This window comes from Rhynchophorus ferrugineus, unplaced genomic scaffold (assembly GCF_030347505.1).
Source record: "Rhynchophorus ferrugineus isolate W39M unplaced genomic scaffold, kcgeb_rfMv2 rfM8, whole genome shotgun sequence".
NCBI lineage: Eukaryota > Metazoa > Arthropoda > Insecta > Coleoptera > Curculionidae > Rhynchophorus > Rhynchophorus ferrugineus.
The window spans coordinates 731901-744476 of NW_027472587.1; the positions used below are offsets into that span (position 1 = coordinate 731901).

Below are 12576 nucleotides of genomic sequence, written 5' to 3' on the forward strand. Positions count from 1 at the left end.
GGCATGTCTACAATAACATAGTAACTACAAAACCACAGAGTTTCACTCGGTTTTAGTAGATCATAAGCCACTACACCTTCCTGATGGCACTATATGCACAGCAAAACTTTATGGCCGTGAATATTCCGGTTGGAAGTCAATATTGATGGACTAATCCATGGCTGTCGTACTGATATGTACATATTTTCTACTCAATACAATACGCCACCGATAACTTATATGTTTTGCTTGGCATGCAATGATACCACCATGATATCAGCTTTCCCTCACTTTAAAACTTTTCCATCGCATCTATATATCTGGAATCTTGATTCATCTAAGTTATCTGGAAGTTTTTTAGGAATTCGAGCTTGATTATCGCCTAATAAGTATTACGATTCATGGTTTTTAAACTTATTTGCTCCTCCAGGCCATTCTTCGTCACTGACCGTCCGGTCAATGACCGGGCACCTGGGTACCCAATTCAAACAGCAGGTAAAAATATTAATTTCTCCTTAAAATTTTTTATGGCCGTCTGCATCCCCAAAACTGAAGTAATTCGACACCTATTTTTCATCAAATTTTTTAGCAATCAATTAATTAATAAAAGTTATTAACTATCAAACTTGATACCACGCCCGTTCAATATACAGGTACCCGGGTACCCACTAATTTGACTTTTAAATTGATAATAGACAATATAGTTTGTAATTTTTTTTTAAACAATAATTCTTGTTATAAACAATAACAAAAATAGTAAGTAAGAAATACATAACTCCGTTTAATTTTATCTTATTAATATCGTTGTCCATTCTTTTATTATTTATTTATTTACATTATTTTATTTATTATGATACAGTGTCATATAAAAATTGAAGTACATTGAATTATTTCGTATATCCTTCACATGTCGTGGTTGTAATACAGTGTTCGTCACAAGTAGTTGAATCGAGCTGCGTCTGAGGTGTCAATGATACAGATTACGTTCGTTGATGCGCATTCGGATTGATAGCTCCACCAAGAAGAGATTCAATCGCCAGTTTCGTTGAGAAATGCCTCATAATTTGTGCATAATTCGAACGATTTTCAACGAATGGAGTACATAGCTCTCTCTCTCTCTCAATTGCCGATAAAATAATCGTCGTTCATACGATTTTTTAACAATCATTTTATTATTCTCATAATACAGAATATAGGATGCAAGTCAGGCAACATCGAGAATATTGTAAAAAAAATGCTAGAGGCCACCTTTGAGTTGACATTTTTGTAGTATATCTACTAAGGATTTTATCCATCGTGTCTACTCCAGCTTTTGACCGGTTATAAAACTCAATAATTTCGTTTTTTTTTCCTTGCACTATCACTAATTTTAGCTTCATGATGCATTGATGATAGCATAATTACTACCTCGTTTTTTTTTTTGGTACATAACTACAGAGGGTAACTTTTCACGAAAGCCAAACACAGTGGATAATTCTTTTCGCGTTTTTGATACAACCATTGCTGGTAGAATGTATGCTTTATTTTATTAAAAGGTGTCTACAATCGTCAAGTTCCATGATAGTAAAAGTTTTGCCAGTGGAACAGTAGTGAAGAAATTATCGATTGTAATGTTTCTACCGGATCCTCTATACGGTGCCACCAAGTCTTTGACAACTCTTTCATTAACGTTTTTCTCACGACCATCTTTCGATTTTCCAGTGTAAAGCTGTCCAGTAAGTGGATACGAATATTCAGCATCACATATCCACCATACTTTAATTCCATATTTAGCTGGCTTTGACGGAATATACTGAATGAATCTAGTTCGACCTCGGTATGGATAAAGTTGCTCGTCAATTATCAGGTATTCTGTTGGCTTATAACGTTTTGCTAAATATATATTCAACATTGTCCAAAGGTCTCGTATTGGAGCAGCTTTATCATTCTCCAAGCGCTGAGCTCGAGTATTGGCATCATCAAATCAAATAAAACGAATAATATTCCAGATATATATATATATATATATATATATATATATATATATATATATATAATTTTAATCAGTACACTAATAACTTGCACATCTGCCACGCTATAGATGGGTACCCGTATACCCGGTAATTGAACGAATGGAGGAAGTTTGGTCAGTGACCGGATGGTTAAATCGTTCAAACCGAAACTGACAATGGTTATAACCCAACCGCATCACCATAAATTTCTAGAGGTGTTTGGTGATCTTTGGCGACAGATATCTCCAAATCAAACAACAATATTCTACAACAAAATCTATCTCGAAAATGCAATTCTCAACGTTCGATGATTAACTTCTGTGAACAGTGAATAAGACAATAATACTAATTGGTAAAGTGTAATTTTATGTAGATAATATTCAAAACCATCGAATTTAACAGTTAGGTTAGATTGTTAACATAAATACTTCAAATTTCCACCAACAAATATGACTAATTAGGGATCTTGAAGAAATAATATAATGGTTTAAAATAAATACTGTGAAAGGATATTAGTTTAGTAACTAGGAATTATTACAATTATATTATATTAATGGTTAATATATTTTAACCATCAAGTATTATTTCGTCGTAATTTCATTATCCGTTATGTGTTCCCAATAAAACAAATTAAGCATATAAGCTATGTCGCTTTATTAACAGCAGTGTTCTGATTTTTACCAAATTAGGAACCACGTTACCTTATCGATAGTTTCAAGTAACAATTAGTTAGGAATGTAAAATACGAGTTAATACCAAAAACGGAATGGAAGAATGAATATACTTTTATATAAGGAAAATCAGAATAAAGTAGTTACTGTAATATGTCTTTATACCCAATAAAGCAATACAAAAGAAACGTGTAGTATAATGGAATATATTTACAAGACTTGTATTGATAATTGTATTAAATTTATTTTGATTCAATATTTTTCGAATAGAATGATTCTCCTAAAGAGAAAAAAACTCTCACCAACTTGGTCAGTGCGAATAAATATTTTTAATTATTTTTCAAATCAAACTGTATTTATGATATGACTTTTGTTATACTACTACGAACAAGAAAACTATAAGATATTGGAATAAAATTAAAATTTCTCGAACTAAGGACGTTATTTGTCTGTCTATCTTAGTTAATGAAGTTGACTTAGATTTGTAAAACCTGAAATCTTCTAAAAATCCTGCTCAAAAGCTTTTTCATTCAGTGTTAATCTTCCAAACAACAAAACAGATTGCCTCAGATTGCGAGAACAGTTTTCAACAGCCATGATTAAGACTAAGAATGTCAGCTGGTCGCAGCCTTTCACCAAAGGTTTGGATTACTGAACAGATCAAGAAACTTATGGAAACAAAAGTTGTTTGAAAAAAAACGGTTTGATAGGTACATTTCATAGTTCCTGTACAAAATATAGCCAAAACCGTAACTTAAATTCATTAATTAGGAAAATTAATCGGTTCCTGAACAAGTTGTTTAGCACAAAACAATCCATAACAGCATCATCAAACCAACATCATGACCAAGTATTTTGACCCAAGACATGCAACTTGATACTTTTAAAGTTCAATTAGAAAGCAAAATGAAGAGAAATCAACATATAACACATTTTAATTAATCCGGCCTGGCCCTGGAAGAATTCGTGAACTTAGAATTCGTAGTCCCATCTTCAACAAGTCGTATAACACAAAGTATCGAGTTTTTGAGGGTATTGATGAAAAATAATGTTTATGCATTATGAAAGATGTGTATCAAATAATTTCAACTTCAACTAATTTCTATAATATTCTGCTAATTGTGCAAAAAATAACTTGTTAATGTTTTTAAATAAGGTCTATTTTACGTTCTTTTCTCTTTGCAAATTTTGTATTATATTCATTATAATAGTTTTTTGGATCTTTGTTTCAATACCAGCTCGGAAATAACTATTAAACTATCTTCGATCATGCGATGTTAGCATAATTTCTAATAATTTTCTCCCTCCTTCCAAGTCAATTTTTTCCTATTAAACAGTTTTCAAATAGGTAATGCACCATTCAATGTTCTGCAATAATTTCTTGAATAAATAACACATTTTGTTCGTTATTGTTCTTTATCGAGTTCGAAATAAAAGGAACACAAGGAAATTGATTTATCCTCAGAAAATTCACCATAAAGTTTTTCAAAGTGTCCCGAAAAGAAAAGTAACACTACTAATAGATGTTTCTTAAAATGATAGAACGCAATATTTTACATAATTTATAACAACATTATACACCTAATAACGTTAAAGCAGAAATCCGTTGATAAAACGTACTGTTGCATGGACGTTGCTATTATTTTCTAGTGTCTCAAGACTTTATGTCATTTTGTCTGATGGCACTAATAATGTTATCAATATTATTAAAACGTGAATGTCTTCAAAATAATCGATGGTGCCTTTGTACCTTAGAATAATTGCTTTCATAATAATTAGTAAAATTAAAATGGCTTTTACTCCGTGAGGAAACCTCATTTTTACAATCATACGCAATACCCAATAATACTCGAAAAGGTATATTACTAAAAAAGCCAAAAATGTTTTAGATAGAATCAAATATAACTGTTATACATAGTGAGCAAAAAAATCGTTTTTTAAATTGATGCTTGCACACCTCACCACTTGCAACAGAAATTTTTGCAACTTTTATCAACTGATTATTACTATTTTGTCGAAAGAAATTTTCAACTTGATCTAAAATCAAAGGAGTTATATTGTTCAAATATCGGGTTGTTTCAAAAGACCAAACCTATTAGTAATCCAACGCGACCAAAACATAGTTCTTCGATGTATATGCATATCTCTCGTAACTAGCGTTGGGAACTATCGAGTGAAAACAGGCGAAACAGTCGATAGTTGCAAAACAGTCGAAACAGTCGAGAGTCAAAAAAATTGCGACTGAAAATAGTAATTACTATTTTCAGTTAAATGCACGGTTCGACTGTTTTTCCATTCGTGATGTCAGACGAAGATGTACGATTTCTCGTCTGTAAAAAATTTGAGATAGGAAAGGACGGAGATAAATGCTTGGAGCAGTTAATTTTAAATGTCTTTATATTCTTCAATGGTAGTATAAGCGAGACAGAGATGTATATATATTCATTCACGTGATTCGCAATTTCTATTATCATGTAATAAATAATATAATTTTAAAGGAAGTAGGATTATTATACTAAATGTTCTGTGGATGTGTAAAAAGGAATGGAATAATAACACCACAAATGTTTTTTCGTGTTTTAATATATTAATTGCTATTTTTAAATAACATAGCGTAAAAAATATAAATAATACAATACAACTTAAATAAAACCTAAAAACTAAATATTTTCAATAACCATAACTACTAAATAAAATGTAAACGTATACCTAATCATTGAAAAATCTAATCCATGATGAATCTAAAAATGATCGTACAATAACTACCAAACCCTTTCTAAATAAAAGTTTTATTTATATTTGAACGGAAATAATTTTAAATTACTGTGAATATTATCATGTTCAATTTTTCTCCCGTGAGGCCCGTTTCTTCGATTGTTAATTATTTGGCCAGATTTTGAAAAAACTCGTTCGCAGGGGACAGACAGGGGTATAGAGGAATATTTTACGTGTAACTGATATAATTCAGGTAGCTTCATTTTATGGGCTTGCCAAAAATCCAATGGGTTTTCTAAACGGCCAATAAATGGAATTTCCAAATACTGCTAAATCTGTAAAGTTGCTGCAGTACTTGGAGTAATTACTTCTTTCATTCTAGCTATTTTTTTATCAAAATATCTCCAGATGTCAATACATTCTTGGTCAGTAGTTTTGTCCAGCTTTTTTAAAAATCCTGCTTTTTTAAATCTAGGATCTAAAAATATGGATTTCCCGCATATCGTATTCATTTCTAAAATTACCAGTTTTTTATTGATGACATCTAATAGAAAATATTGTCATTTTTCCCCATTCACTTGTTAAAATCCTGGATTTGATGGAATGTTGCAGACCTCTTATTAACCGTATAATTAAAGACATCGTTGGGATACCTTTCACCAGATAACTCTGTGGTCATTTATGATCAGATCAAATCATCTTCAGATTTCAATGGGCTTTAAAAGTTGAACACATTCTATTAAGATAATCCATTCGTTAACAGATAAAAATTGTGGTGCTCTTCTTAATAGCCAACAAAATAAATTGTTGAATATTGCTGAGTTTTCTTATCAGAAAATGTATTTATTACAAATATATAATATACTTTATTCACCTCTTTACGATTAAAATTTTTAAAAGAAATTTAACAACTGCTACTGTAAAAAATTCTTTCGAATCTAATTTTAGTTTTCAAGATTTTCGTAAAAAAGTTTCGACAAACAAGACGCTTGGACAAAAGTCGTGAAAGTTTATTAAAAAAGTATTACCTATTATACCAGTCCAAAGTATAACCTATTATGCCATTATCATTTACTATTTAGTTTTTTACCCTCGAAAACTAGCGTTCCAAAATGCTGCTATATTAATTTACAATATATAGTTATTCACAAGCAAACTACAAAAAAAAACATAAAACCACATATATTACATATAAATCTATATAAGCATAAATTCGGTGCGTTACTTTCAAGGTCGCGGCTAGGACGTAAGGCCAGAATGTTAATAATCAGTCGAATAAACTAGTAGAACCTAATAGTAAATAGTAATAAAATCAGTCTGACCGAAAATAGCTATTGAAAACAGTCGACTGAAAACAGTTACTAGTAAAAATAGTCCAACCAAAAATAGCGACTGAAATAGTCGATAGTAAAAAGTAGTCAATTACTGAACAGTCGATAGTCGATTTCAGTCGATTGTTCCCAACACTACTCGTAACTAACGAATAACTCCATGATTATCTCAAAATTAAATAGATCTATGAAGTTATTGTCGCAAGTTATCTGAGGAGATTAAAAAATTGCAGGTAACCAAACCACGCGGATTTGTATAGTACAGTGTAGGGATGCCGAAAAAATATCGATATTGTTGGCCGATATTTTTTTGACCGATATATGAACATATCGATATTTTTCGATATTTTTTTTTTAATTAACGATAATTTTTAAACATTAAAAAAATTAGGAAATTGATATATTTATATTAATATATTTTAGAAATATTCCAGTTATTGCAAAAAAAATTATATACATATATTTACCACTTAATACTTTTGAAACTAAGCTGGTTTCATTAGGTAAAATAATACACATTTATTAATAGTAAAAATGTTTTATTAATACTAAATATTTTGGTATTGCCTATTTAGTCACTAAATTTTAGTGCGAATTATGGAGCTGCTGTTTATTTTTTACTAAAGCATTCAAGTTTACGGAAAATGATGAACATTTTAGCCTAAGGTCTGGTACCACTTCAACTCGGTTTATATATTTATTTTTAAGGTGAATTAGTTTGAAAACCTAGCTTTACATTTAAAATTGTAACAAAGGGCATTAAAAAAGTTATTGCTCGATGAGCTAATTTTGTGTATTCTTAATGACAAGATAACCAAAAATCTAACAATGGTCTTGTGACAAATATATCCTTGAGTGCTCTGTTAACAGTTCAATTAACGAGTCGACATCTGAATCTGGCAAATTAGTTTCGGAATTTGACTTGAATGTAAATAGATTTTTTATCCAAGCTTTGTTGCTGTTGATTGGTGGAAAATTTGAAGTTTCCTCTCTAGTCCTAATAAATGTTCTTAAATTTGAGTTAGGATGTCTTGTGTGGCAATTCACTGATATTGTACTCTTATTGTATTTCACTTAAATTAACTAAATGCTTTGAAGTTCCCTATTTTCAAGCGTTGTATCCGCATATTAAGCTTTTTTTGCAGCTCTCACCTTGTCTTGCAGTAAAAGAATAATCCTGAGTTATGGAAGAGATTTTATAAAGTTTATAAACTTGATACGCTCTTGTATTATTGCTGTCAAGAGTAAAGGCATTTTCTTGACAACCTCTCTATGTCTCTCAGCCCTCAGTCCATACGCTTTCAGGTGCTTCAACTTTTACTCTAGGGTAAAGCCCAGTACGAATGCTCAACATTTCTCGTGGTCCATCACTACCCAATCCCACACACTTCTTCCATTCAATGTTTTTTTATATAATTATTAATCAAGTTAAATATATCTTCGGCTGTCGTTGCTCTTGGCAAAGCTTAACAAAACAAATGCTCTTCATAAATAGTACCTATTCCCAAAATCATATCGTACAAAACATATAAGATTGATATTATCCGATATGTCTGTACTTCCATCGATTTGCAAAGAAAAATACATGATTTCAGATGGCCTACGATGTTTTTAGATGTCATCTGCTATATCCACAATCCTACACTTTACCGTGTTATTCGATAAGGCTAACTGACTTACTGGACTGTGAAATAGCCGGCAATTAATTGTGAAATTTCATAAAAAAGACAAGAAATAAGAGAAGAAAGCCGAGACAAGATTATATATAGCTCCAGTTCTAGTGCAAAAATAAACTCAATATTTTTTCCTATTATTTAACTCTCTGTTCATATTTCCGAATAACTATTATGGCTTTTCTTCGTAGTCAAGATGTTTTAGTTCCAAATGCCGCTGTAAGTTTGAAAGTTCCATTGTTTCGTTCGATAGTTCGACATTGCAAATTACACAAAATGATTTGTTATCAGTGCCCGATTTGAATGCAATCTTCAAGATATTTTCGGATCCATGGCCCCTTTTCCTTTTTTGAATATTCATTTACCTGTTCATCATGCGTCCGTTTATGGGAATCAATACTAGAACTTGTATTTAGCCATAGTAACTCACTATCACTCAACTGTTATTGCGGCCCTATATTTCATTTTGATGGCTCTGGTCTCAAACCGTCAAATTTGAAATACTGGTATGGTGTGTAAGTGTTATTCTTAACTTTAGATTAAGTAGTCTAAATGAATTTTAATACTGCGAAATACATACTGATATATCTATCCCGCACTACTTTGGTTGGTGTATTGATGCAAGTACAGCAAAACAATAGTAATAAAATAATTTGTAAATTAAAATTAAACTAAGCATATGGAATGTAACACATACCATAATAATGTTTGGACGTCCTTTTTTATACACCTGCCACTGCTTAAATTTCTTATTATATTAAACGAGAAGACGTGATAATAATAAGTAATTTTTACCGATCTATAAAACTTTATTACTAGAGAACATCAATTCCTATTTCTTGATTTTGACATAGATTTTATTTCTTTAAATTCCTTAAAAACACAAATTTGCAATAAATAGATACATATGTATGATAATTAATTATCGACGACCCCAATCAGTAAAAGAAACCTCTTTTCTACCCCATTCTTCTCGTATCACTTTCACCACGAAGCCGGACGAACGTTGCCTGGTGCCGCTAGCGAAGAAGCGGAACCCACCGCCGACAGTTGACCGTCCGAAGGGAGGCCGCCAACGTCACCGACCAAGGTCTCTACCTGGCCACGAGCTGCAGGTAAACCAAACAACATGGTGGAACACAAACCACGCCAAGTCGTTCGGTACGCGTAAAACGTTCATCGATCTGGGTATTCCTTTTGTCAATCGAAGCGAATTTTAACGTGTTTCAAACGAGGACAGACCGATCGTGTCGAAGACGGTTAGAAAGAGACGCGCGCTGTGCTAGAAGTGAATTTGGTGTGACAGCTAGTTAATCTCACTTTTATACTTCTGTTTTTCTAAACACATGTTTATTGGTTTACATTGTGGATGACATTTAGGTAAGTTTCTATGCGGAGTACGCAGAAATGTATGAAAACTAAGTGAAAAATGTTGAATATATATCGTAGAAAATACGACATATCAAAAAAAGCTTTTATTATATCTTGAAAACCCACTAGATATATTATATGTAATAATTAATTAATAATTACATTGGTAGCATAACAAAACTAGTGCCATCAGAGACAATAATTTTAAACTATTATTTAAATACAAAACTAAATAGTCTTTAGCTATTTTCACTCACAATTATTTCATAAATTTTTATCAACTTAATGGGCAATAAATTCAACTTTTTACACTTGCTTGTTTTAGTAATATTGTCTTGATTTTTTTGTCGCATTCTTTCATTTTAAATAATTGAATAGATACATGTCTTAATTAATTCTGTTGTTTTCTGACTGTATATCTTCATAAAATAAGCTAGAATATTTAGTTAATTTACTGATATTTGGTTTATAGTTATATATACAATAATATATATAGATAAAATGACAGTAATTATTGTAATAATTGCATAAAAGGAACTATGCATATTAAAAATTCTTAGTTTCTATAAAAGAGTTCATTTTCAACACGATGACACTATCTAGGTTGGGAGGAATCAATATGTCTAGTAAATGATAGGAATTTGCAAGTGAAGAAAACATGGTAAACCGATATATAATCTCTACAATAGGGACACAACTTAGTTTCAGGCTTTATAGTAGCTAAAAGGAAATAGTAGATGGTTTTAAAAAAAGTTTATCGCCAAGACTTGATCATAACAACCATTAACAATCACGAGGTCCTTGTTTTGGTCAAAATGTGAATCAATCACAGAAAATGTACTCATGAGTTTTTCGGGACGTTGAATTTTCACCAGCTTAGTTAAAAGTTCATATTATAGATAGCATACATTTTGCAATACAAATATTCCTTTCCGATATAGATATGGACAACAATGGTAAGATTTTGCCTTTTTAAAAAATTTTATGATTAAGCATCACCCCTATTTTACAATACATATAAATGTGTTAAAACTAAGTGAAACGTGATATATGTTTAATATATAGTAACAGTATGTGAAATAAAAAAAATTGAAAAAGGATATATATTATATTATAAGCTATATTATACTTAGTAATAAACTAATACTAACACTAGTAACATAATTACATAAGAGTTTTTAGCTATTATAAAAACACAAAAGTAAATAGTTCCTAACCATTTTCATTCACAAGAATTTCATAAATTGTACTATCTTAATGGAGAATAAAATTAACTTTTTAGACTTGTTTATTTTAATAAATATTGTCTCGTATCTATGTCGCATTGTTCGATTTCAAATAGTTGAACATATTTCATAATTATAAACCACATTCAATAGAACATAATTCACTCTAAGTTATATTTTGTGTCCCAAAAACAATAAAATCATCATCTTCTTTACTAGTACTGCTACTCCTGTTACTTGCAGGCATTATTTCATGTATTTTGTAATTTGTCTTTAAGGTACGAACGTACGTACGTACGTTTAAAGTACGAGAACGAGCCTTTGTTGTCGCTTCTTTTTTCATATTATCTGAATCACTTTTGAAAAATAAATGGTTGCGCACCATTTGGAGCTCACCGTTCTACGCTCTAACTACGCGGTTGCCACATGTCCCGTTATTCCAAGCACAAAAAGCGATTGATTTCTTTGGAGCTCATACGCATACATCCAAAATTCATTACCTGTGTAGATGTTATACACAATTTTCTAAATCACTGTAAAGTCTTGCTCAAATGAGAAAACGTTCTGCAGAAGGGCATTATTATAAAAATCAAAATAAAAGGGTTAAAGATCAATTACAAACGTAAGATGAAGCTTAACAACAATTTAGTTCCCAATATCCAGCTTGCAATGAAAAGCTCACACGATATTCATCACCACCGTTAAATATCATTAAATAGTAACTAATGGTAACCTAATAATCCATACATCTTCAATAACAGATGTTTTATACAACTCAACTACAAGTTCTCTAAAATATAATAATATTACTGACTAAAATTATTTTACCAACAAAAGAATAGTAACTGTGCGAAACATCACACTTTCACCATTTCTTCAACCCAGAAAGTAACACCATCTGTTGGAAACATAAATCTGCTATTCAGTCACGTCTAACCTTCATACTTCATATTACAAGTAATTTAAATTTCCCAACCCTTAATAACTTGAAAAAGCACTATCTAAATTAATCCAAAACATTATATATAAAAGGAAACATATACAGATAAAAATTCTTAGATTCAATAGTAGAGGCCTCACTCTGGAACCCAAAGATACTACCTAGGTTGGAAGGAACGAATATGCCACCTAGTACACACTAGCGTATCATTAGATAGGATTATGGATGTTGAGAAGAGAAGAGAATTAAAAATCAATGTAGGGTCTCAATATATAAACAATACAGAAATAATTTAATTTTGGGTTTTGTAACTGATCAAAGCAAATACAGAAAAATTTGAAATATCGAAACCTCTTAACCAAACAAAACAATCGTTAACAGTCAATAGCTATTAAATTTACTCAAAAGTTTTTCCTGGACGTTGAATCTTCGTCAACTTAGGCATATATTGATATTATTATAGATATTATATATTTTACATTCAAAATATTCCTTTTCGGTGTAAGTATAGATAACGATGGTAATGTTTTGCGCCTAAATAATTTAAGATCAAGGGTCACATCTATTTTACATCGTAAATTTATTCGTGAGTGTGTCCTAAATGTTTTGGCATATATCAACAACAACGATGATATTTAGCCTCTTTTACTTCATAATTAAGTATCACATCACTTTTACA

General features: G+C 30.9%; 1 protein-coding gene across 3 annotated transcripts in view; it reads left to right on the forward strand.

Annotated features, from left to right (window-relative positions):
• Fdl (fused lobes) overlaps positions 1-12576 on the forward strand; it is a 219364-nt gene that overhangs the window by 33675 nt on the left and 173113 nt on the right. The window contains exon 1 of one of the 3 annotated variants that reach the window (XM_076412444.1): positions 9410-9740. The exons of 1 other annotated variant lie outside the window; for it this stretch is intronic. The gene's annotated coding sequence lies outside the window, so the exon portion shown is untranslated. Of the gene's footprint in view, positions 1-9409; positions 9741-12576 lie in introns of those variants that run through there. One more of the 3 variants, XM_076412446.1, reaches the window with a different exon arrangement.